Source organism: Macadamia integrifolia, chromosome 13, assembly GCF_013358625.1.
Source record: "Macadamia integrifolia cultivar HAES 741 chromosome 13, SCU_Mint_v3, whole genome shotgun sequence".
NCBI lineage: Eukaryota > Viridiplantae > Streptophyta > Magnoliopsida > Proteales > Proteaceae > Macadamia > Macadamia integrifolia.
Window position 1 is genome coordinate 5,274,335 of NC_056569.1, and position 25,144 is coordinate 5,299,478.

The window sequence follows — 25,144 nt, forward strand, 5'->3', positions numbered from 1 at the left end:
GTCTCCAACCACTCAAATTCTTTCACCCTTCGAAAGTAGATACATAACCAAGTCATTGTAAATACATAACAAATTTTCAACAAGGGAGAAGAAAATGATTTTCTCGACGTCTAAGTTAGCAAGACAACCAACGTTGGAGGTCAAGATGTAGGATTAAGCCGATTATGACCAGTGATTCTCATTCAAAAAGATCTAACATTACTTACTCATTCCTTATTTAGTCAATTTGGTAACTATTTTATTGACGATATAACTCCCTACCAAGGGTTAGAAGTTAAGATGATACATCAATAGGTCAATCCAAATAAGTAATTAATGAACATATCAAAGCAAACACCGACTCCAATATGATAAATGGGAAAATTCAATCATTAAGAAATTACCATGAACATAAACACAAAGAATTTCTTTACCAGGACAAAAAACATAAAGAATTCAGAAGGAGTAAATAACTCTTTTTTTTGTTTTCCTGGCATTAATGGCACTTCCAAGTATATTGAAACCATTATATTTTGTGGTAACAAGAAGAATTTTTTCTTTCTCAATGGATCTCAAATGAGATAGACTCTGAAGCAATCAAAGCAATGAGTACGGATCTAATTTGAATGAAGTGCTTTACAAGTGGATAAAAAATCAAATTATGATCATATATAGAAGGTCTCCAACCTTAAAATTTGTGCTTGTGAGAATGTTGACATTGTTCACATACTGAAACTTTATCTCATGATCCTAGGGATGTAAATGGATAGTCAAAAATCCGTATTCGATATTGGTTCATATTCTTTTAGGGGTATCCGTATTCGGAAAATGCATATCCAGAAACTATCCGAACCGGTCCGAAAACTAATCGGATACGAATATAATAATCCTAGTTTACAACCTATTATTATTCAATTCATTTATCTATCCAATGGTAAAGGATATCCATATAATCCGTTGCTTTCATTATAATATTAAGTAAACATATTAATTTTTATTACATAATAATAGTGTAGAAATATCATAAGTGATTCCAAATACTAATATATGTTAATTTGTTTTTTTAAGAATGATATATACAAATCAAAGGCTTGATTTAAGGATTTATTGTGGACCATAGGATGAAAGTAAGCCTAAAAAGGAAAAAACCCTAAAAGAGACTCATTCTCTCCATCAGCCATCAGACATCAATCCTCTCCAAGACTCCAAAGCCGCCACGACTCAAAGCTTCAGCCTTCAGGTAAGCTTCAAGAGTACAAGACTGTCGACTCTCACTCTCATTCTTGTAGTTCAAAGTGGCAAAGCCGCTTCGGATCACCTACCTCGCGGTCTCAGCTCGCGGCTCCAGCGTCGGCTTCAATGCTTCAGGTACAAAAGTAAGCAAAGCCTTACTCTGTTCTTTCCAATTACTTTAGTGGAGAAATTTGTAAATGAAAGGCAGTCACCTCCATTTAATAATGAAAACAGGCCCCTATAATGGACCAAAATAAAACATTGAGTCATTGGAGTCACGAGAGATGGTATCTTTGAATTGTCTCTTTTTATAATTCAAAATGTCACATTTTATAATTCCAATACTCACACAAAAGCTTAGGTTGGCTCCTTTCAGAAAAGCTAGGAACAGGAGATCCACCAGCATTTACTTGGGAAATTAAAATTAGTAATATTAAACAAGAATTATGACAAAAGGAATCAATCGAAGTAAATCAATTTAATTTAATATTACTATTTAGAGAATAAGGGTTTTTTTTTTCTAATGAAGATGTAAAAAGTTGATCCGAACATCTCTAAAATAGGGCCTAGATAGAATATGAAATGAATTAAAAAAAATAAAGAATCGAATTGATCCGAATCAGGTCAGTTTTGATTTTGCTAATGCATGTGTGAAATGTTCTTATTCTTAGTTTGGTTCGAGTTGATTTTTACATTTTGTATCTTGAACCAAATCAAAATTGAACCGATTGACACCCTTAGAGTAGAGATATTGAACTACTATTCTAGTCATAAAGTGGGTGGTTTCAAAACTCGAATTGTATATACCATTTTCTTAGAGAAGATTCGCCATTGGAAAAGAAATTTTAACTTTTTTATTTACTTATTTGCATTGCTAAAATAAAACAAATAAAAAAAGAGTAGTCGTCATTATTCTGATTAGTTTGTCCATAGTTACAGATTATACCAAGGCAGCATATTTAGAACTTCATGCCCTTTTTTGCCACATGCTTGGGGTTTTTCCTTTTATTTATTTATTTTAGAGAACTTTAGTCAGTTCCAATTATGAGGTGGTATTATGTGAAAGAAACTTGATGCATGCTTATAGTATATTTGTTCTTTCATTTACTAATCATAGGCAATCTTTTGATGCTGGAATATTTGAAGAGGAATCCATTGTGCAACCAGACAACTGAATCAATATTTAATATTGTCATGCTTTATTGCTTTCGTTATTATATGCATTATTACATACACCTTACCTTAAGAACAAGCTAAAAATAAAATAAAAAAGATTCCATTTCTAACCATTCTTCTTTCTTTCCTCACTTTCGAAACCTTTTCTTATGTTTCATTAAATAATTCTTTTATTTATAATCTTTACCTTGTTTTTTTGCATTGGTCATATCTTTTTTTTTTTTTGAATGAATGATCACAATGTTGTGCTTGATTTATATTGTAGAGATGGAAGAAAATCTTCGTTGTAGTACTGCATCAGCTCCTACTCCTAGGACAACTGATTTTTTCACTCGAATCACTCCTACTAATGAGGATTACCCATGTATGCCAGCTAGTTTGTGGAAAAAGAGAAGGAAAAAGATAAGGAAGAGAAAAAGAAACAGAAAGAAATTGAGAAACGGGATAAAAAAGATGGTTGTGTGGATGTAGGACCTTCTCAACCTAAGTGTCGGAAAACTACATCCGTAGTTTGGAATGATTTTGAAAGGGTAGTTCATGCTGATAATAGGGTGACAGCCACATGCAAATATTGTAAAAGGGTTTTTAATAGTGCAAGTACCATAGGCACAACTCATTTGAATATCCATAGAAAAACTTATTATAGAAGGACTCTGAGAGACATTGGCCAGCAACTTTTATCACTAACAATGAGTCCTTTTGAGTCACCTAAGTTGGCAAACTACAAGTGTGATGCTGAGCTTACCAGAAAGAGTTTTGCTCAGATGATTGCCAAGCATGGCTATCCGTTCAACATGGCTGAGCATGAATATTTTTAGATGTATGCAAGTAGTTTGAATCACTTGGATAAATTCTATTCAAGAAATACAGTGAGGAAGGATGTAATAGATGTATTTTAAGAGGAGAAAGAGAAATTATATGCAACTTTGGATAAATTGTCTTCTAGTGTCAGTTTTACTACAGATTTGTGGACAGCAGATCATCAGAACCTTGGGTATTGTGTTCTTACATGCCATTACATAGATGGGGAATGGAACTTGAAGAAGAAGATTCTTTCTTATAAGATGCTTCCATCACCCCATACTGAAGAGGCTGTTAGTGAGCACATCAAAACCCAACTTTTGGAATGAAATGTAGATAAGAAAGTTTGTTCCATTGCAGTGGATAATGCATCCACCAATGATGTTATGACCAATCATCTAAAGCAATGGATAGGTCGTAAAGGAGCTTTGTTACATAGGGGTCAGTTTTTTCATGTACGTTGTATGGCACATATTTTAAATCTTATTATTCAAGATGGATTGGTGGAACTAAGAGATGCATTAGGAAAGATTCGGAAAATGGTTAAGTGGGTGAATTCATCACCGTCCAGATTTGAAAGATGGGGGAATGCATTGTCTTAGTGTAGATTGTCCATTAAAAAAAATCTCTTTAGATGTTCCAATAATGTGGAATTCTACTTATGAAATGCTCCAAAATGCTTTGGAGTTGAGAGAAGCATTTGAACGTTTGGCTGAACTGGATCAAAATTTCAATATATTGCTAACTGGAGAGGAATGAGAGAAGTGCAGAAAAATTATGCGGTGCTTAGCAATTTTTTATGATGCCACAAAGCACATTTCAGGAAGTAAGTATCCTACTGCAAACTTTTTCTTTAAGGATGTCAATGAGATTCATTATACTTTGTTTCTTTGGGAGATGAGCAGTGATAATTGTATCTGTTCTATGGCTGTTGCCATGAAATTAAAGTTTAAAGAGTATTGGAGGAACACAAGTTTGTTGATGGTGCTTGGGGTTATTCTTGATCCTCGTTACAAGATAGAGCTCATTATATTTGCAATGAATAAGATTTATAGGAATGATTCTGATCTATATGTTATTAAGATCCAATTTGATGTGGTTGACATTTATTCTGAATATGCCAGTAAATATGATGATCCATGTGTCCTTACATCTAGTGATTGCTCTGATCGTGTTAGTGGTGATGTGAAGGATTCTTGTGATCAAAGTTCTGACTCAAAAGTTGGTTCACTCCAGTGGGGTAGTGAGTTCAAGGTATTCGCAAGACATCGTATTGGAGGTTCTAAGAAAGGCAAAATGACTGAATTGGATTTGTATCTAGATGAGAGTTTATTTCTCATTGAAGAGAACGAGGATGAGAATGACTTTGATATTTTCCAATGATGGAAAAACTATGGTTGCAAGTTTTCAATTTTTTCTACAATGGCTCGAGATATCTTGGTAATTCCAGCTTCTATAATTGCTTCAGAATCTACCTTTAGTTTTGGAGTAGAATAATTACTGAGAATCGTGTGCAGTTACTTTCAGAGATTGTGGAAGCTCTAATTTGCTTGAAAGATTGGTTGCCATTATTTAAATCTGGTAAGTGCTTATAGAGTTATAAATTTTACCCAGTTGATGCTTGTAACATATATATTGTTTGTCTTCATACTAATATGTTTCTATTATTTTTATTGTATCAGTTTTCACTGTGGATGAATGAGCATGAATGTGAATTTTGGAGTAGTTTTGGATGTTGGTGGAAACAATCTTCTCACATTTTGAGGTAATTAGATAATAGTATTACATGTTAGGCCTGTTTAACTTGTAATACCCTGTTTTCTGCCTACATTCCAGCCAACTTCTAGTTTATCTCATCATGTATTGCTCATTTTATTCTGAAACTTCATGTTTGTTCATTGTTTCAATTAATCTCTAGTAATCTGATAATTTGAGTTATAGTTCTGAAATCTGAAGTTCCAGTTGGCCAGTTAAGAATCCTAATAGCACTAGGAATGCTTTGTAACTGTAAGTTGTTCCAATTTCTGCAGGTCTATTCATCCACTAGAATAGACCATTTAACATGGGTTTTAGCCTTATCTGATCAGTTTATTGCGAGTTATTACTTTTCTCCATTTTCTGGTCCTTACTACTATATTCTGTTATCAATAACAGAATGTAGCTTGCGGCTCTTGGTTGGACCAGTTTTCTCGTTCATTCTGGTCCTTTTTACCAGATCTGGTTCACATAGAGATTTTCTAAATCGTATGGTTTTTTTATTAGTTATTAGTAAGTTGTTTTTACAGGTTAGACTAGGTCTCTATAAGTCCAGATCTGTTTTGAGTTAGTTTCCAAATCATGTGGTTGTTTTATTTTATTTTATTTGTTTTTTCAGTCCATGATTGGTTCAGTCTTTCCTGAACTGATCATGACTGGGTCTTAGCAAACTTTACAAATAAGTGTGAAGAAGTACAGCCTCCCCATGGTTGCTATGAATAAAAAAGAAGATTTTTCTCTGCTGCTTTGTTGCTCTGTGGATTTCAGGCTTACATCTGTGGACTCAGGTGTGTGGACTCTTGGGAATTCAGCAGTGCTTCTACTGTGGACTCAGTAGCATGTTTTTGTTTTGGATTCTGCAGGTGAGTCAGGTGGATCCATGATTGTCATTTCTTTTCTTCTCTCTTTTCCTTTTTGCTAAGAAAAAAGGTCAGAAATTCTGAAGTTTCTTCATCCTGCGATTTCTTGTTTACTGGAAATTCTTTTCTTTATGTTCCAGATTTCAGTTCCAGTTAATGAATCAACCCATGCTTAAATACTATGGGTTCTTGTTAATCAATTGACCTTATCATTATTAGAATCAGATTCTGTTTCATTCTTATTTTTTCTCAATTGAATTATAGAATTCTGCTGCAACTTAAATTCTATTTTCTTGGTCTGGTTTCTTGTCTTTGATTTCTGATCTATTTGATTTCTGGGTTTCTATTTCTATGATAAAGTTCAGTTCATATTTTCAAAATCCTAAGTGCAAATCGATTCAGGTCTCCTACTTGCTCACAAAACTACTTCAAATGGTTTCAACACAGTACACTGATATTAAGCACTGAAACACATGGTCTAGATTATGATTTACAGTCAAATCAATTTTCTTCATGGAAAATCAGAATTGGGTAGTTTCACTGAGGTAGGTCAGTTCAAAATCTCAACCAAGAACCAATGCCATGGACTATCATTTTGGGGAGCGGATAGAGAGACAGAGGGCAAGGATATTATTTGGGGTGGAATCTATATCATCATCAGAAGGTGGGAGACCATCTGGGCTGGGCTGGGCTGGGAATTGGATGCATACTGCACGAGGCTCTATTGGCTGTATAATCAATTGCCTAACATAGCATAGGTCAATATTCTTTCGTTGTGCTCAATTACAATATAAGAATAGGCAGAGGTTTGGAATTTCATAGTTTATATTGGAAATGACATTACTTGATGTTTTCCATGCAGGTGAAGCCATCTCTGGTGGGAACATGCTGATGGATGTTTCGTATTTCGGCGTCCCCATCCACAAGGAGACCATGACCTTTGTGGAGAAACATCATGCCCTGTTTCACTTGGCATTGTCATCCTCTTTTGGGTCGGAAAGAAGATTAGTTGAGTTCAGTTGGTCAGGATGGATTTATGTAGTTATTGGAGTACCAAGTGTTTATTTTTTTAAGATAAATCTACACTCTATGTCTCATATCTTCTCAACATTTGAACCAAAAACAAATTTTGATTAGGCTCTTAAAGTTGGCTTTTGTTGTGATTCTAGGCTATGTGATTCTAAACTAAATTGCTTAAATTGATTTATGTATTTATTGCGAGTGAGTGAGCATATGTGATGGCTTTCATTTAAAATTACACACGGGCAAGCAAAGAAGTATAAATTACAATTGCATAATTAGATTATCGGATTTGGATATTCGGTATTCATTTGTTAAACGGATCGGATCGGACAATATCCGATTATTGTTAAGATAAGCGAATTCGAATATAATAGTGTCTTAGATATTCAGTCGGATAAACGGATCGAATTCGGATAAGCTCCTATTAAATGGATTTGAATTCGGATAGGCTCCTATTCGAGCTGAATTTTATCCGTTTACATCTTTAGATGATCCTCACCAATAGCCAAAAAACAATTTGAGTTGAAAGGTTTTGCAACTTTTTACCAACAAGATATATTTACTCCATTGATATTTTTTAAATTAAGTCTGATATTGGCCCGATATGACCTAATTACATCCAAAATCAAGATCTCTAAAGCCTAAATGAAGAACAAATCACATCCAAAAAAAAAAAAAAAAATTTGAAAAAAATTATATATTCGTTTGTGAGAATGATTTGAATTTGTGAAATATATACTTACTGTTAAAATGGAAAGTAAAAGGGTATTGGGGATTACCTCATTATAGCTTTCCTCAGCGAAATGGATCGGCTTGCACCACATGTCGATCTACACGAACAACGACGAACGAAAGGTTATAGCGAGTTCGCTAGGCAATATTCCACCCTCCAAATCCAAGGATTACAATGGAGATCCTTGGAGACACACTCTCAATTGGGAGAGACAGAAGAGAATAAGGAGAAAGAGATTAGGTCAAACCTTTATTGGCTTTGTGGCCAATACTCTATTATTTATAGAGAATTGGCTAGCTAGGGTTCCCAAACCTAGTGGGTCAATGATTACCCCAAGTGAGCAACCCATGAAGGAATCGGGTTGGAACCCAGTCCGACCCATATTAATTAACATCTTTCACTCGCCCATGCAGGGCGGACATACTCAATTGTCCATTCTAGAAGTCTTTCTACCATAGGTGTCTCATCATACAGGAAATGGAGTGTGCGACCTAACAAGATAATATGAATGTAAGAGTGCTATAACAAGCTTCCATCTAACCAACATAGCACATCACTCACAGATAATATGGGGTACCCTAAACAATCCAATTACACCAAGTCTAGCACTCTCAATCCCTCATGATGAATAGTGCTAACATTAAAACATGTAATGTGCTTATGACTACATCGAAACATAAATACGATAAGTCGCTTGGGCAATAAGCCGCATAACAAAGGTGTAATTTCGCATAGTTTTTCCTAAGCCCACATGTCAATCTGACTATTCACAACCGCTCTCCCAATCGTGTCCCACTGGACCACATCATCCATGATCCTAAGGAGCACGTCAAAGTAGCATCATTGGGCATCTTCTTTATGACATGGTCTCAGGTAGAGGGTATCCATAGGATCAACTCAGTTTGATCCAAGTGGCTCACACAGTGATGAAGAAGGGATCCATTAGTCACTCTCACAAACGGTCGTAATAAAGCACATACAGTATGAAATGTATGCTATGGTGCAACTCCCACTTGCATGTCATTCATAAAATAAAAGAACACCATATGAGTCTGGGTTCAGTCGCACTTTCAAGTGCCTAACCTGAGTAAATCATCCCAATCGCCCCCATGGCATCTACCTGAGTTCTCACACTTGGCTATATGTAGGCTACACTGAGACATGGGATCTCTGTGTTTGACCATAGAAAGGTCTCATCTTAGGTCTAACTAAGGCGTCACTGTTTCCAAGTACCAAGGTGAATCACCCGTGTGATTGAGTCGATTCAAGCCTGATGACATATTTACAAAATAAAATGTGTACTCATGTAAATCACTCTAAAGAATTATGTCTCATATATAAATCAAATAATGATAACAATAATGTCTAAAGAAAATTTCAAAACTTAAAAGACAAATCATCCGCATTTAAGTCACAGATTCCTAACATGAGTAAGGAAAATGTCCTGAGCAATAGACTTAGTCAATGGATCAGCCACCATGTTACTCGTGGAGATATGCTTTAAGACAACTTCCCCTTATGCAACCATTTCTCGAATGTAGTGATATCTGATATCTAATATCTATGTGTTTGGCTTTTCCATGGAACTTGGGGTCCTAGCGAATGCCAAAGCTACCGTACTATCACAGTTTACAAGCACCGCATCTCTTGAATGAGCAGTAATGCCAAGGCATTATAGGAACCTTCTCAACCAAAGGGCCTCCTGAATGGTCGTCGAGCACACGATGTACTTGGACTCCATCATGAATAGGGCGATGCATGTATGCTTCTTGCTACTCCAAGATACAACCCCACCTCCTAGGACAAATGCATATCCTGAAGTAGATTTACGCTCATCTCTGTCACTAGCCTATTCAGTATCACTGTAGCCTCTCAATCTCAAATTTGAACCACTGTAGGTGAGGGTGAGATTAGTGGTCCCATGAAAGTACCGAAAGATTCTTTTCACTGCCAATCAATGGCATGATCCTAGATTACTCTGGTAACAACTAACCATGCCAACTGCGAAACATATATCTGGACGCGTGCACATCATCGCGTACGTCAGACTGGCTATCGCTGCATCATCGGCTACTTTAGACATTTGATTCTTCTCTTCATCAGTCTTAGGGCACTGGTCAAGGCTCAAAACACCAGCCTTGTCCATAGGAGTGTCAATGGGTTTAGACTTATCCATGTGGAATCGTTTAAGGATCTTCTTTATGTAAGTCTCTTGAGACAAACTAAGAATATTCCTAGAGCAATTCCTAATAATCTTGATGCCTAACACAAAGTTGTCTTCACCCATGTTGTCATGCCCCGTTCACATAAAACTAGACCGGTGACCGCGTTCCCTCCAGGTAACCTAAAACCACTAGGATCATCTGGTACAATAACCATAGCACAGCCAGCCACAAGTGATCAATGGAATATAATAACATAATACAACAGAAGTCTTGTAATAAATGATTACCTGTAATTTCCCGTATAATCTTGATACCCAAATTGTTATACATAAGATATTTACATGTGAGCCCGTAGGCATGTTATTTACACAAGAAATAGCAATTTAAATATCGAGAGCACAAAAAGGGAATTTACCAAAAAAATCAAAAGAGTACAGTAAATAAAATCTGTCATTGTTGCCCTGCAACATAACCCTCACGTGGGAAGTTGTCATCGTGCTCGAATTCTTTAGGAACCCACCAATCCCCCACTAGGGTTTTGTCAATGGGACCCAGCATAGGTTCCTCTATAGAATATCCTATAAAATCATCTAAAAAGATATGTACATAAGCTCACTAGCTCAGTAAATGGAAAGAAAGACGCACACAAGCAAATGGAAAGCAAATGATAATATAGCATGGGATTTATTTTAATCTTATTCCACCTAAACAACATTATTAAGTCGTAGGTAACGTGCTACTCACAACCACAGTGTGCGTATGCCCCGGGTTTGAGATGCATTCTCCATCGCATAATATGCCCATAAGGTTGTCGGAGAAGGCCCACCGTGAGCACTCAAAAAAGTAAATTATGGTCGAACCATAGCAGAAATGTAAATTATGGTTGAACCACAGCAAAAAAGTAAATCGTGGCCAAACCATAGTAGAAATTAAAAGCAGTACGATTGTCCTTCTGAATATATCACCAAGGCTTCCAACTATCCTAATGATCAGCTAGGCGTACTTCTAACCACCACGACGGTCCGCGACCGATGCTTCCCCCCAGTGATAACCCAACACGTAAATCCCTATTGGGAAGGGTCGTAGCACGAGGGATTATGATATCCTAACCATATGCTCCTACATTGAGATAGTACAACTGCATAATACTTCCATGTTCCATTCCACAATGTACCAATACATTTGTTTTCAAGTCGACTACGACATCTAATCTAGAAATCCCACACATGTTAGGCAAGCCGGCATTATAACCATCACATGATAAATCCATTCTCAAGATTTCAAGCAAGTAATCATGCATATAGAATTTATGATACATCATGTTCAGTTCTAAATGCATTATTCATTCATCAATCATATGCATGGGAATAGCAATTGGAATGTCAATATAGTCCATGAATGCATAGGATGCCAACTACACTCCAAAATTAAGTTCAAAGTCCTCTACCCACTTACTTATTTTCGTAGAAGAATCAACACTCGCGGTACAGGTAAGATCCGGAGTGAGAAGATGACTTTCTCGAAACCTAGCACAGATAAAGGATTTAGAAATACGTACAAATTGGGACCATAAACGATGTAGGATATGGTCACTATGCATATAATAGTGTGAAGAATGTTGTCGGTGAGTTTGAGTTCAATCGGAGCTCATTTGAGCTACAGGTGGGTCATATAGGTGGATAGGAGGACCCATCTGTGAATTCTATCTGGACAGGTGGGTCACACTAGTAGGTGTGTCACCTACCGGTCCTACCCACTGGTAGACACAGAGAAGATAGGTGGGTCACACTAGTAAGTGTGACACCCGCCGGTCCTACCCGTCAGTGTTCCTTGGGTTTTGTTGTTTTTCATCTTTCTTCCATTCCAACTCATGGAAATCCCATAGGGTGCTTCCCACTTCATTCCCCACACATTCTAAGCCTCTTTTACTTGACTGTTCCATAGATCTAAGCCATAACAAGATATGGGTAAAGAAATCGTACCTTAGCTTGAAAACCCCAAACTTGGGATCGTCTTCCACAAACTCAAATGCCTCTACAAATACTCCCAGATCCTTGTTTCCCTTCTCAAATCCTTCAAGGTAATCACGCAAGGGTTCCATTACCTTCTAGATTCAAAATACACAAAGAGGGTTTCATCATATATCTCAAGGCTTTATAGCGTTACTTACCTTAGAATGTAGATTTCAAGACACCGGACACTATTCTGGCAACGGAAAGGTAAGGTGCGGCTCTGGAATCCAAGGAAGTAGCCTTCTTCCTGGCCTTCTTCTTCTTCTTCCTCTTTTCTTCCTCCTCCTAACTCCACTCACCAAACTTTTCTGAAAACCATAAATGAGGGAGAGAGAGATATAAAGGCTATTTATACCCTAGCCAATAAATATCTTCTAAGGTCCGTACGGTTTTGCCTATTTATGGACCCAAACATATTAAATTGCATTCTCGGGCGATGTAGCCAGCATCATCTGGCATGTAAGACCTCATTACGACGAAGAGGTCGAAATACACGTGCTCATCCATGCTGGGCATGCTGGGGTCCATAGTACCCCAACAGGTGGGTCACACTGGTGGGTCTTGCACCTACTAGTGACACCCACCAGTTACCAAACAAGCCAACCTTATTGTATTTTGGAGGAAAACGGAGTCTTAACATGTATTTCACTCTTGTCACGTGTTGTGGACCAAGTTTCTATCATTCAAATAGGATAACGTACATTTCCTATTCATACATGACCTTGTGATATGTGTAACGGCACGGCTTAGGCGTGCAGATCATCTCGGGTACCGGCTCCATCTTATCTGACCACCCCACATTTAACGTCACCCTTGCCGTCATATATCACAAGGCACTGGCATCAATCCGTTTCGATTCAGACCCTGCAAGACCAAACCATATCGACCGGTCAATAAATCGAGTTCAAAGAGCCGGGCTCTACACATGTCCTTCATCTCAAAAGTAGAGGACAACCACTCTTTAGTGGCGACAATCATCTCCATATCATTCCCAAATAATATAATGTTATCAACATATAAGGATAGAATAAGAAAACTTCCCTTGGACCTTTTCACATACGCACAATGGTCCTCTTCAATCATTTCAAAACCAATAGAGGTAATGGCATGATGAAATCCAAAATACCACTGCCTAGACGATTGTTTAAGGCCAAATATAGAATGTTTGAGATGGCATACTTTGTGCTCTTGTCCTTTGGCCTCAAAACCCACTGGTTGATCCATAAAGATCTCCTTGTCAGTTCTTCATTGAGAAATACAGTTTTAACATCCATCTGAAAGAGTTCCAAGTTCAATTTTACGATAATGGCTAGAATAAGGTGAATTGAGGCAATTCTCACCACTGGGGAGAAAGTCTCATCATAGTCTACACCCTCCTTTTAAGTATAGCCCTTCACCACAAGGCATGCCTTATACTTATCAATTGAACCATCTGTCTTGCGTTTGACCGTTAAAACTCATTTGTTTCCAATGGTCTTACACCCAGGAGATAGGTCAAGTAACTCACATACCTGGTTCTTACTTATAGAACTTAGTTCATCCTCCATAGCAGCTTGCCACTTATCCTTAGCAGGTGAGAAGAGCGTCTCTCACAAAGAAGCATGCTCATCCTCATCCTTTGAAACATAAATGAGAGCTTCCCCTTGAATCTCAAAACGACGACAGAGAATATTCCCACGAGTGCTCCTACGCGTGAGGAAATCTTGATGATCGTTTAGTGGTACACTCCCACTGGTTGGTACACTCCCACTAGGTTGATGATCAATCTCACTTTCTCTGGCGATTACAGGATGAGTTAATTCCCAACCCTCTCTAAGAATAAGTGAGATGCTTTCCTCGTCCTCTATCTCAAAGAGGCCGAGATCCCTGCTTGCGTCACCAATGCTAGAAAAATCTGTCTCAATAAAGTCAATATCCTGTTACTCTGTCTCGATCATTCCTCCATCAAGGTGTTCACTGTACATAACGTAAACCTTCAAACTGTTGGAATATCTTATAAAAATGTGTTTTCTAGCTCTATGGCCAAGATTCCTAAACTTATGGGAGGTGCTGTGAACATAACCTGCTGATCCCCATGGTCGCATATGCCCTAAATTTGGCTTTGCGCCCTTCCATAACTCATTGGGGGTCGAAGGAACTGATTGTGAAGGCACTGGGTTAAGGATGTAGGCAGCAATCAGAATAGCATCCCTCCAGAGAGATATCGGGAGGTTGGCTTGCACCATCATCGACCTAACCATATCTAAGAGTGTCCTATTTCCCCTCTCCACTATGCTATTTTGCTGCAGAGTGCGAGAAATGGTTAACTACATGCGAATCCCCTTTTCTTCACACAGTTCTTTAAACTAGTCAAATATATACTCGCGTCCTCGGTCAATACACAGAGTTTTTAAGCTCTTACTTGATAAATTCTCAACCTCTGCCACAAAGCGTTTGAAGCAATCTAATGCCTCGTAGCGGTGAGCGATCAGATATACATAACCGTATCGTGAATAATCATCAATAAATGTGAGAAAATAAGAAGTGCTATGACATGCCTTTACATTCATAGGTCCGTAAATATCTGAGTGGACAGATTCTAGAGGCTTAGTAACTCGGACTACCTTTTCAAAAGGCTTTCGATGAGCTTTACCAGTTTGACAGGGCTCGCACACAGGGAGGTTGACTTTAACGGGTGGGCCTAAAAGGCCTTCTCTAGCTAACCTAGTCATCCTGTCTAGCCCTATGTCTCCCAATCTAGCATGCTATGTATTAGATTTAGAATTATCATATGTATTGACTACAAAATAAATAAATGAAATAGAATCAATTAAATTTAATTTAAAAAATCCATCATGTAAGGATCCACGTCCAACAAAAGTACCACTTAAATAAAACTCTAAAGAGCAATCGTTAATCTGAAAAGAATATCCTAAAGGAAATAATGTAGAAACTGAAAGTAGATTATGCTGAATATCCGATGTGTAAATCATATCGTGAAGAAGCAAGGTGTGTCCAGTATGCAGCTTGAGTTGATAAGTACCAACTCCTCGGACTGCTTCACTAGTACCGTTTCCCATGAACACATTCTCGGATCCAGCTGGAATTCTACAGTAATCTACAAAACCCCCTCGATCTCGCGCTACATGTTTTATTGCTCCTATATCCATAATCCAATCAGACTGTGTATGGGCAACCAAAACATGGGTGCAAATAAAGTACAGAGAGAGAGGGATAGAAATGGTACCTGCTTCGGCTCAGTGCAATCACAAGCGAAGTGCCCCATCTTCTGGCAGTTGTAGCATTTGACCTTAGATAAATCTTTCTTTCTGCCACGCTTTCCTCTTTTGCTCTTGGTGGGCTTGCCTTCTTTTGGCGCCTGGTTCTGAGCCATACCCTGATTTCTTTGGTTGCCCTGTCTTTTGCGCTTGAACTTACGCTTGCTCCCTGGGCGACAAGGGCAGTTACACGGTTTGTCTCTTGGCACTCCGCCTCAAGTTCCACATGTTGTGCTATATCAATAAAATTTCTAATGCTGTCATTGTGTGTGAGAACGAGCTTTATGGGGTTCCAAGAATCGAGTAATGTCCTAATAATAGTTTGAACCTACTGCTTATCAGCGAGAGTGGTCCCAGCATTTTTCAACTTTCGAATCATGTCCTTGACCACCTTAAGGTGTTTAGGCATAGTGTGCTTATGATCCATCTTATGCATCACAAACTTCAAGGTCATACCCCTTAACCTCATAGTAGATGTACCTCCGAAGTCAATGTTCAGTTGGTCCCACATGGACTTAGCTGTGGTGTGTTTCTCATAATCACCAATCAACTCATCATGCATAACACTTAACATAATAAAGCATATACTGCGATCTTTATTCATCCATTGATTATAGGCATCCAAATCACGATAGTGCTGAGTGGTAGTTCAGCAGGTTTGTCCAAAACATTGGTCAAATACTCAAAATAGTTTTTCTCATTGAGCAAATATTGAATCTTTCGATGCTATATGTCATAGTTGGGTCTAGTCAATTTGTCACCCTTGGTGAGGTCCGCAACAATATGATTAGTGGCCATATCACTACACACAAAAATGTGCAAGGTAAACATGAGGTACACATTAAGAATTTGTTCCAAAAACCCTAATTAAAATTAATGGTTCCTTATTACACATGGTGAGACCAAAATTTTCGCTAAGCTCATAATAAAATCTCACATGTGTGGGTCAGGGACATATAATTTTAATCGATTTTAATCAAATATAAGGAGAATTATATATCTCCAATCCACAAAACTGTGCCATACAAACGGATGCGCATGGGTCCCATATAGGAACCCGATTGGTACTTGAAGTGGCATGTCAACGTAATGTAAGTGTATGATATGCAGTGCATGGCACTTTTCCTTTTCAAGGTTTCTCAAAAAATTAATTACATTGTCCCAAAAATAATTTCACCATTTAAAAGTCTTACTACATCAATCTACTGAGTAGGGAGCGCCGCAATGTACATCATGCACGAAGATTACCTCTAACATACACATATGAACATACCCACTTAAATTAAATACCAATTATGATCTCTAACCCAGAAAAAAAATATCCATGAGTCTGTGGGTGGAGATCAACCATGAATCCCAACAAGTGGAGCGAGTATCAAGTCAAAAACCGCCATGGAAGGGTATGATGATTTGTCAATATATACACATGCTAAAACATATTTCAAAACAATAATATGTCTGGCCTAATAATGCAAAAGTCGCATGTTCGAGTCATGCCAATAGAACCAATAATATAAAGCAAACAACATAAATATGCATCATCATATCAATAAACAATTTCAAGTAAATCATCTGAGAAATTTTCCTCCCTTTAACCTAAGTCATTAAGGGCACAAGGTAATTTTAGGTAGGGTTACACAAACCCAAACCCTAAATTAATACTTTCCAACACTTGTTGATCCAAATACCTTAAAGCAAGTAACATAAAAATATGGTTCATATGATGATCACTATCACAAAAAAAAAATTATTACTTTAGCCATGATAAAACCCATCACATAAAGTCCATCAAATATGTTCTAAGGCATCAAGGGAAACAAAGAATATAATTTTAGAATAGGGTTTTACAGGCAAAAAAAAAAAATTTTAATTATAACATGAAAACCCTTATTTTAAAAAAACACGGGAAGCCGAGTGATCCCACCCTTCGCTTTCATAATGTATCATTACAACTATTATTACAATCAATGATAAGTTGTAATCATTACATATAATAATTACAATTATCATTCTTTAAATCTTTTTATTTTTTATTTTTTTATAAACAAATATGGAATCATCTGAGCATTAAAGTCGTTTCCCATGAATGATCATTAGGTTTTACCTTTTATTTAAAACAATCTTTTAAATAAATAAAAAAAACTTTGAATGATCATTATGTTTGAGTAGGAACCTTTTCACTATTTTCTTTTCAAATGCTATGATGGAAAATTGCGTCACCCATTCTCACCCACCATCCCTAATGTTAAGGGAACTGTGTCACGTAACGAGCGGCAGCAGCTGCTGCAGCTGCGGTGTGCTCACAAGCAAGGGAGACAACCCCGGCCGAGCCGAGCCATGCCACTCATTCTTTCCAAGAGCAGGCCGCAAAGACACAAAGTCGTGGTGAAGCACAACGATGATGCGTAGTGACTACGCGCTGACATGCAAAGTAACTATAAATCTCGCTTTGATACTGATGAGACCAAATATGTCCTCGTCTTTAGCACGGTTGAAGAGTGTTTGCACACCAGTATAGATGGCCGACCTGCCACCTCGGTCTCCCGTCAGGCCGACTAACCACCTCAGTCTTCCCTTGGCCCGACCCGTCACCTCGGCTCGGCCCAATCAAGTAAGGCATCCAGAAATGTACACACGCCCACTCCTACATTCAAGGGACATGACCCCTGATTATAGGGGCAGGACTCAATCCACTCACATCGCCAGAAGTGTCCACCCTTCTCATGGCTTGTGCCTTCAGGATAAGAGGGGAGTATTCCCGGAACATACCTTGGAATATAGAATATTCCTGAAATCATAGAGCCATTCTCCTCAAGGACTCCATGCCTAACATAACTCTCCACACACGTCTCTCCTTCTCCCTCCATCAGCAGCCTATAAATACCAAGGTAAGCCTCCATCACGGTGGATCGAACACTTTTTTCACTAAAGCTCTCTTGAGCAAACTGTTGTGGAAAGATCTGACTTAGGCATCGGAGAGTCCCCCATTGGGTCAACCTGGCTCTCCCTTGTCTTCTCTACTATGTAGATCGACTGGAGCAGCAGAAGCTATAAGGAAGATCGACTGGTCAATTTTTACCACATCAGATTGGCCCCATCTATGGAAAACTGATACGAAAAACTATTTGAACTAATGCAACTAAAAAGTGAGAAGGTCGCCTCCTCTACTATGACACGAGTAAGATCATCTCGTGGTTTACTACCTGAACAAGTAGAGGAACCTCGCCCACCTCCAATGGCAAATCGAGAGAATGCCCCAACAGTAGAGGGGCCCGTACCAAGACCTTCACAGGTTCAGGCCGATTTAGGAGTTACTCCAAGAGAGGGAGGGCAGCGTGATTGAAACCCTCAACAATCTCGCCAAAGACCTTCATCTTGGATGACCCACCCGATTCTGGAAGAAAAAAATCCAGAGTCTACAGTTGCAGGTGTTGGCACCTAACACCTTGGTGCGGGACTTTATATGCTTGGTGCTTAACTACCAAGGCCAGCTCCAAACAGGTGAGCTCGAGATGAAACACCTGATAATAATGTCGCCCCTCAATCAACAGCAATGAGAGGGTCTGTTAGGACATCACAAACAATTCACTCGGTGCCACCTCGATCTCACACCGAAAGATGATAACAAGGGCCTTCACCTGCCTAGAACAGGAGGGCACGTCATTCAACATGAGATCGGAGCCCCGAAAGATGAGATGCCCATAGATCTCCACCCAGGGCAGGATGCCAGAACTCACCACCTAGGCCAACTAGGGGCATACATCGGCAAGGAGAGGACTGACCTGACAGACACCAGGATCGTGGAAGAAACCCCCAAGCGAGCTGAGCTCGAATGCCTCTCTTGGAGCTGCCAAGCCAAGGAGAGAAGGGATGACCTGGTATAGCGCATCCAGCATCTCACTAAGAAAATAAAAGGAATGTAGAGGTAGAGGCACCCAACCAACATAACGGTGACCCCAACCTATAATGCACTATTCGATGAGTTGATGATGCTGAGCTGCCCGTCTTTAACACCTACGATGGCACAACGGACCCCTACGATCATCTCCTGTACTATAGTTCAGCCATGACAGCCCATGGGAGATTGGACGCAACTCTCTACCAGGCCTTTATGGCTTCACTGAATGGTGCCACACTGGTGTGGATGTCGAACTTATGGCCCCGGTCCATCCACAACTATGAAGAACTAACGAGGGCATTCCTCACCGGTTTCTAAGCTAGTATGAAGCAGAAGCATACCTCATAGAACTTGATGAACTTGAGACAAAGGTTCGGGGAGACTATACGGGATTTCCTTGTCCGATTTACCAAGGCAACACTAGAAGTGAAAAATCTGCCAGAAGGAGTATTATATAGCACATTGTGTAATGGGATTATATATCTTTATCTGGTCCGATCTCTGGTCCTCAACTTGCCAAACACAATACCCGAGCTGCTAAGAAGGTACAACCAGTATGCCAACATGGAAGAGGTCCTAGCCGCTAGGGGGATAGCTGACAGGAATGAGCTGCCAAAGAAAGAAAGGAAGAGACCCACAAGGCCTAGGGATGACTCCCACCAGCCAAAGAAGAATAAGACGGATCGGCCGCTTGACACAACTGAGCCTGAACTATATGAGCTCGATCACTCTGGATAAATTTACTTTTGAAGATCCAAGACCAGAAATACTTCTGCTGGCCCAGACCAATGATAGCTAAGCCAGAGGAGAGGAACCCCAACCAGTACTGCAGATGCCACCGAGACCATGGACACGACACTGATTATAAGTCCCTGAAAAGTGAGATTGATAAGCTTATTAAGGCAGGGTACCTTAATAAGTACTTGAAGCAGAAATATGGTAGGAACTGGCTTGAGCCGAGGAGATATGAGGTCGAACCGAGCCAAGACAGGGCTGAGCCACCCAAGGATCCAAGTGCAGATCGAGCTAACACATACGATAACTAGCCTATAGGTCCAACCATCCTGACCATCATAGGGGACCCATCGCATAATTGGTAAGAAAGGCCAAAGCTCACGCACGGTTCGTGTGCATCACAGAACAGCCTGTCAAGACCCTCAAGACAGATCCTCCCATCACATTGTCAGTCAAGGACCTGGAAGAACTGAACATGCCTCATAATGATGCCATCGTAATCCAGTTGGTGGTGGCCAACCACTCCTTCCATAGGGTGCTAGTAGACACGGACACATCCGTTGCCCTTATGTCCTCCTATGAAGCCTTCATGAAATTAGGGCTTGGCATCGGATCCTTAAAGCCCTGCCCTGGGCCTCTGTATGGATTTTCAAGCACACCTGTAGAGCTACAAGGAGTAGTCGACTTGCCAGTAACCATCGGTCAGGGAGCTCAAACGGCCTCCACCATGGTCACATTTATGATCGCCGAGATAGCCTCACCCTACAATGTGATCCTTGGCCAATTCGGTCTTAATGGCCTTGGAGCAGTTGTGTCCACTAAGCATATAAAGGTCAAGTTTCCCACTAGCAACGGAATCGGGGAATGCAGGTCTAACCAAAAGAAGTCCTGAGAGTGTTATGCTAACTTCATAAAGTGTGTCAAAAAACCATGCTCTGGCCTAGCATGCATGGTAGAAATCGTCGATTGTCGCGACGAAAGCCTTCTACACTGAGCCAAGCCTGTGGAATAGCAACTGCTCACTGTCCCACTAACCAAGGCCGAGCCAACAAAGATTGTCCAGCTTGGGCCATTGTTGAGCTCCCAACGTCACGAAGAAATCCTGAACTTCCTCGGTGAAAACTCTGATATCTTCACGTGGAAGGCTTCTGATATGCCAGGCATCCCAAGGGACATGGCTAAGCATAGTCTGGACATTAATCCTAGCTTTGAGCCTTTTTAACAGAAGCGTAGGAACTTTGCAGCCGAGTAAAACACAAGCATCAACGAAGAAGTTGACAAGCTCATGGCCGCAAGGTTCGTGAGAAGTAAAATACCCAACCTGGCTAGCCAATATTGTCATGGTCCCAAAGTCCAACGGGAGGTAGAGGATTTACGTAGACTACACCGATCTGAACAAAGCCTATCCCAAGGACTGCTAACGCTTACTCAGGATCGACTTCCTCATAGACTCAACATCAGGCTATGAGATGCTGACCTTCATGGTGCATACTCCGGCTACAACCAGATAAAGATGAAAGTTGAAGATGAGGAAAAGACAATATTTCTCACCACTCAGGGCAACTATTGCTACATTGCAATGCCCTTTGGCCTCAAGAATCTAGGAGCTACGTACCAGAGAATGGTCAACACTATGTTTCGAAGCCAAATCGGAAGAAATATGGAAGTCTACATCGATGACAGGCTAGTCAAGAGTGCAAAAGGCACCAATCATGTGCTGGACCTGAGGGAAGCCTTTAATGTTTTTCAATAAAACCAGATGAGGTTAAATCCTACCAAGTGTGCATTCAGAGTGACCTTTGAAAACTTCCTGAGCTTCTTGGTATCGCAAAAGGGAATAGAGGCAAACCCTTTCAAAATTGAAGCCATTCAAGAGATGTGCCTGCCAAGAAACATCCGCGAAGTCAAGAAGTTGACGGAATGTCTGACTGCACTGAACAGGTTTCTTTCCCGAGCTAGAGACAAGTGTCTTCCCTTTTTCAAGTTGCTAAAAGGAGGAAAGGACACCAGTAATTCTATTGGACGGATGAATACGAAGCAGCATTTGTGGAAGTCAAAGCCTGGCTAACCAGGCCCCCTCTACTGAGCCAACTCAAGCCAGGAGAGGTGCTCCAATTATATCTCGCGACATCCCCAGCAGCCGTTAGTGCAGTCCTCATAAGAGAGGAAGGAAAATTCCAAAAGCCTGTCTACTACGTAAGTCATATGCTCCTCGACGCAGAAATATGGTACCCAAGGATTGAAAAGTTTGCATTGGCATTGGTCATGGCAGCTAGAAAACTGAGGCCTTACTTCCAAGCACACACCATAGCCGTGAAGCTTTACTTCCAAGCACACACTATAGCCGTATTAACGGATCAGCCACTGAGGAAGTCACTCCACAACCCTAGTATAGCAGGGCGGATGGTGAGCTGGGCTGTCGAGTTAAGCGAGCATGACATAGAATTTTGACCCAGGAGTGCAATCAAAGGCCAGGCACTGGCAGATTTCCTGGTAGAGTGCACACAAACAAATGTGGAATTAGGGGCAGAGGCCAAGCCGAACAGGAAGTGGAAGCTCTTTGTTGATGGATCCAACACCTAAACAAGGAGCAGTGCGGGACTTATGCTGCAAAGTCTAGAGGCATTCGCAATACAGTATGTCCTCAAACTTGCATTTCTCGTCATAAATAATGAAGCGGAGTATGAGGCCCTAATAGCAGGAATCAAGTTGGCAAAGGCCGTAATGGCAGATGACCTAATCGCGCATAATGACTCCCTGCTGATTGTGAGCCAGGTCAATGGGCACTACGCGGCCAAGGAAGAGAGAATGATAGTGCCTAAAGGAAGCCCGTCCCCTGATCACCAGCTTCAATACATTTGAAATGGTGTAAGTTCCGTAAGAAGAAAATGCTTTGGCAGATGCCCTCTCCAAACTGGCCACAACAGAACTCAATGAATGTTGAGCTCGGTATACTTCGAAGTGCTAGAAAAGCCAACTTATGAGCAAGAAATGATTTGCAGCAATGATACACAGCCAGTCGATTTGAGCTAGATTAATCCTATTACAACTTACTTGCGAGATGGGCACTTCCTGGGAGATCAGACATAGGCAAGAGAAGTTAAAAGGAGAGTAGCCAACTACACCCTCCAAAGAGGAGTACTATACAAAAGGGCAATATCCTGGCCCCAGCTGAAGTGCCTCACACCTTGTCGAGCTGAAGAGACACTCCGCGAGGTCCATGAAGGAATTTGCGGAGGCCACATGGGAGGAAGGGCACTGGCCTACAAGGTATTGCACCAGGGATTCTATTGGCCAAAGATGCAATAAGATGCAATGAAGTTCGTCCGGCAATGCTTTAAATGTCAAGCACACGCCCCTATACCGCATGTCCCAGCCACAAAACTTAGCTCCATAATCTGCCTGATTCCATTTGCAATGTGGGGAATGGATATCCTAGGACAGTTCAAGAAAGGTAAGGGTGGTATTTAGTTCTTGCTTGTCGCCATAGACTACTTTACGAAGTGGGTGGAAGCACATCCCCTAGCAAGGATCACTAAGCAGGCGGTGGAAAAGTTAATAAGAGACGACATCATATGCTACTACGGTGTCCCAAAAGTACTAGTAACTGATAATAGACAACAATTCGACAATTAAAAATTCAAGCTCTTCTGTAGTAACTTCAACATTGATTTTTGAAACACTGCAGTGGCACACCCACAGTCAAACGGCCGGTAGAAAATGCCAACCACACACTTCTGGATGGAACCAAGAAAAGGCTAGATCGGGAGAAGAAAAACTGGGCCGACCAACTACTCAGTGTGCTCTGGGCCTATCGTGTCTCAGTTCGAACCCCCACAAAGGAAACACTTCTCTAACTAGCATACGGGACTGAAGCCTTAGCCCCTGTGGAGATGACCCAGGCTTTGTTCTAATCGGTGGTATTTGATGCATCACAAAACGAGGCAGGGCTTCAAGCAAACATCGACTTCATAGATGATGTCCGAGAAGAGGCACTAATACGAAATGAAGCCTACAAGCAAAAGGTCCTACAGTATCACAGCCGAAAGGTTTGGTCACGAGGATTTCTTGTAGGCGACCTAGTACTCAGGAAAGCAGCGGCAGCAGACCCAAGAAATGAAGGCAAGCTAAGTGTGAACTGGGAGGGCCCTTACATAGTCTCCAAAGTGGTTCACCCCGGTACTTACCACTTGCAAACTCAAGGGGTACAGCTAAACATACAAATGGCATGGAATGTCAAAAATCTCAAAAAAAATTATCAATAGATCACATTGAAGTCCCACACATCCGGGTATTAGTCTTATAGATTTCATGCTTTCAGTACCTTAGTTTTCATATTACATTATTCAATTGCACTCATGGAGCGGATTCGACTCCATTTTGAAGTAATGTATCTATCATAAGTGCATGCCACCTAATAATAGACAACAAGTTCTCTCTCAAATACTAACTCACTGTTCAAAAGATAGAGCCCCAGCTTGACACTACCAAGACCAAACCTAGGTTTGGCACCTCAAGACCTTAGCACCTAAGGCACTAAGACCGAACCCCAGCTCGGCATCCACCAAGACCAAACCCCAGCTTGGAAATCTCTAAGACCGAGCCCTAGCTCTGCACTACCAAGACCAAACTCAGGTTTGGCACCTCAAGATCTTAGCACCTAAGGCACCAAGATCGAGCCCCAGCTCGACAATCTCTAAGACCGAGCCCAAGCTCAGCACTACCAAGACCAAACCTAGGTTTGGTACCTCAAGACCTTAGCACCTAAGGCACCAAGATCGAGCCCTAGCTCGGCATCCACCAGACTGGGCCCCAGCTTGGCGCTACGAAGACCAAACCCAGGTTTGGCACTTCAAAAACACCTAAGGCGTAGATCAAGCCCCAGCTCGGCACTACCATAGCCAAACCTATGCATGACACCTCAAGAGCCCATAAGCTAGACGTATGAGGCCAATTCCGAGCTCAACCAGATAATGGAGCCACACTCCGATGACTAGACAAATCCGTATTCCTCAAAAAGAAAAAAAAATAATCATTTTGAACCGCGCTTGAAGTACAAGAAAACAAGGAAGCACAGACATAAGAGGAAAAGGTTTTTCCATTAATAAAGAGGGGGAAAAACCCCAAAGTACATCACTCCCGAAGGAGACATTTACAAAAGAGAGAGGAAGGGGAAGGAAGTAAAAAAAAAAAAAATACAAGGATTGGGGGGCTAGTCTAGGGGAGGCTGGATAGTTCGCAGGCTTGGCTCTTCACTTGGCTGAGGAGTCCTTGGGGTCGGCTTGGGTCACCTCCTCACCAACCTCGGTATGGCTACCGAGCTACACCGAGGGAGCTGGGGGCGGAAGCACGCTGCTCGTAGTCTGACAAATCATAGTCTGGAATCTTGCCCTGGACGAACTGGATGGCATTGTCTGAGCCAGTATTAAACAAAGCAGCATTAATGTCAATCAACCACTTCTAACCATCTGGGGAGTTCAGCCACGTCTCAGCAGCAGCCTCATTATTCACTGCCAG

General features: G+C 40.6%; 1 long non-coding RNA gene across 2 annotated transcripts; it reads left to right on the plus strand.

Annotated features, from left to right (window-relative positions):
• The first annotated feature begins 1,084 nt into the window (after positions 1-1,084).
• On the plus strand, positions 1,085-7,025 carry LOC122058754. Of its 2 annotated transcripts, none has more exons than XR_006133908.1 (5): positions 1,085-1,355; positions 2,654-4,629; positions 4,707-4,770; positions 4,872-4,954; positions 6,667-7,025. It is a non-coding gene; the product is annotated as an uncharacterized LOC122058754 (long non-coding RNA). The 2 variants fall into 2 exon arrangements; XR_006133909.1 differs by having other exon boundaries at positions 1,085-1,347.
• The last annotated feature ends 18,119 nt before the right edge of the window (positions 7,026-25,144 follow it).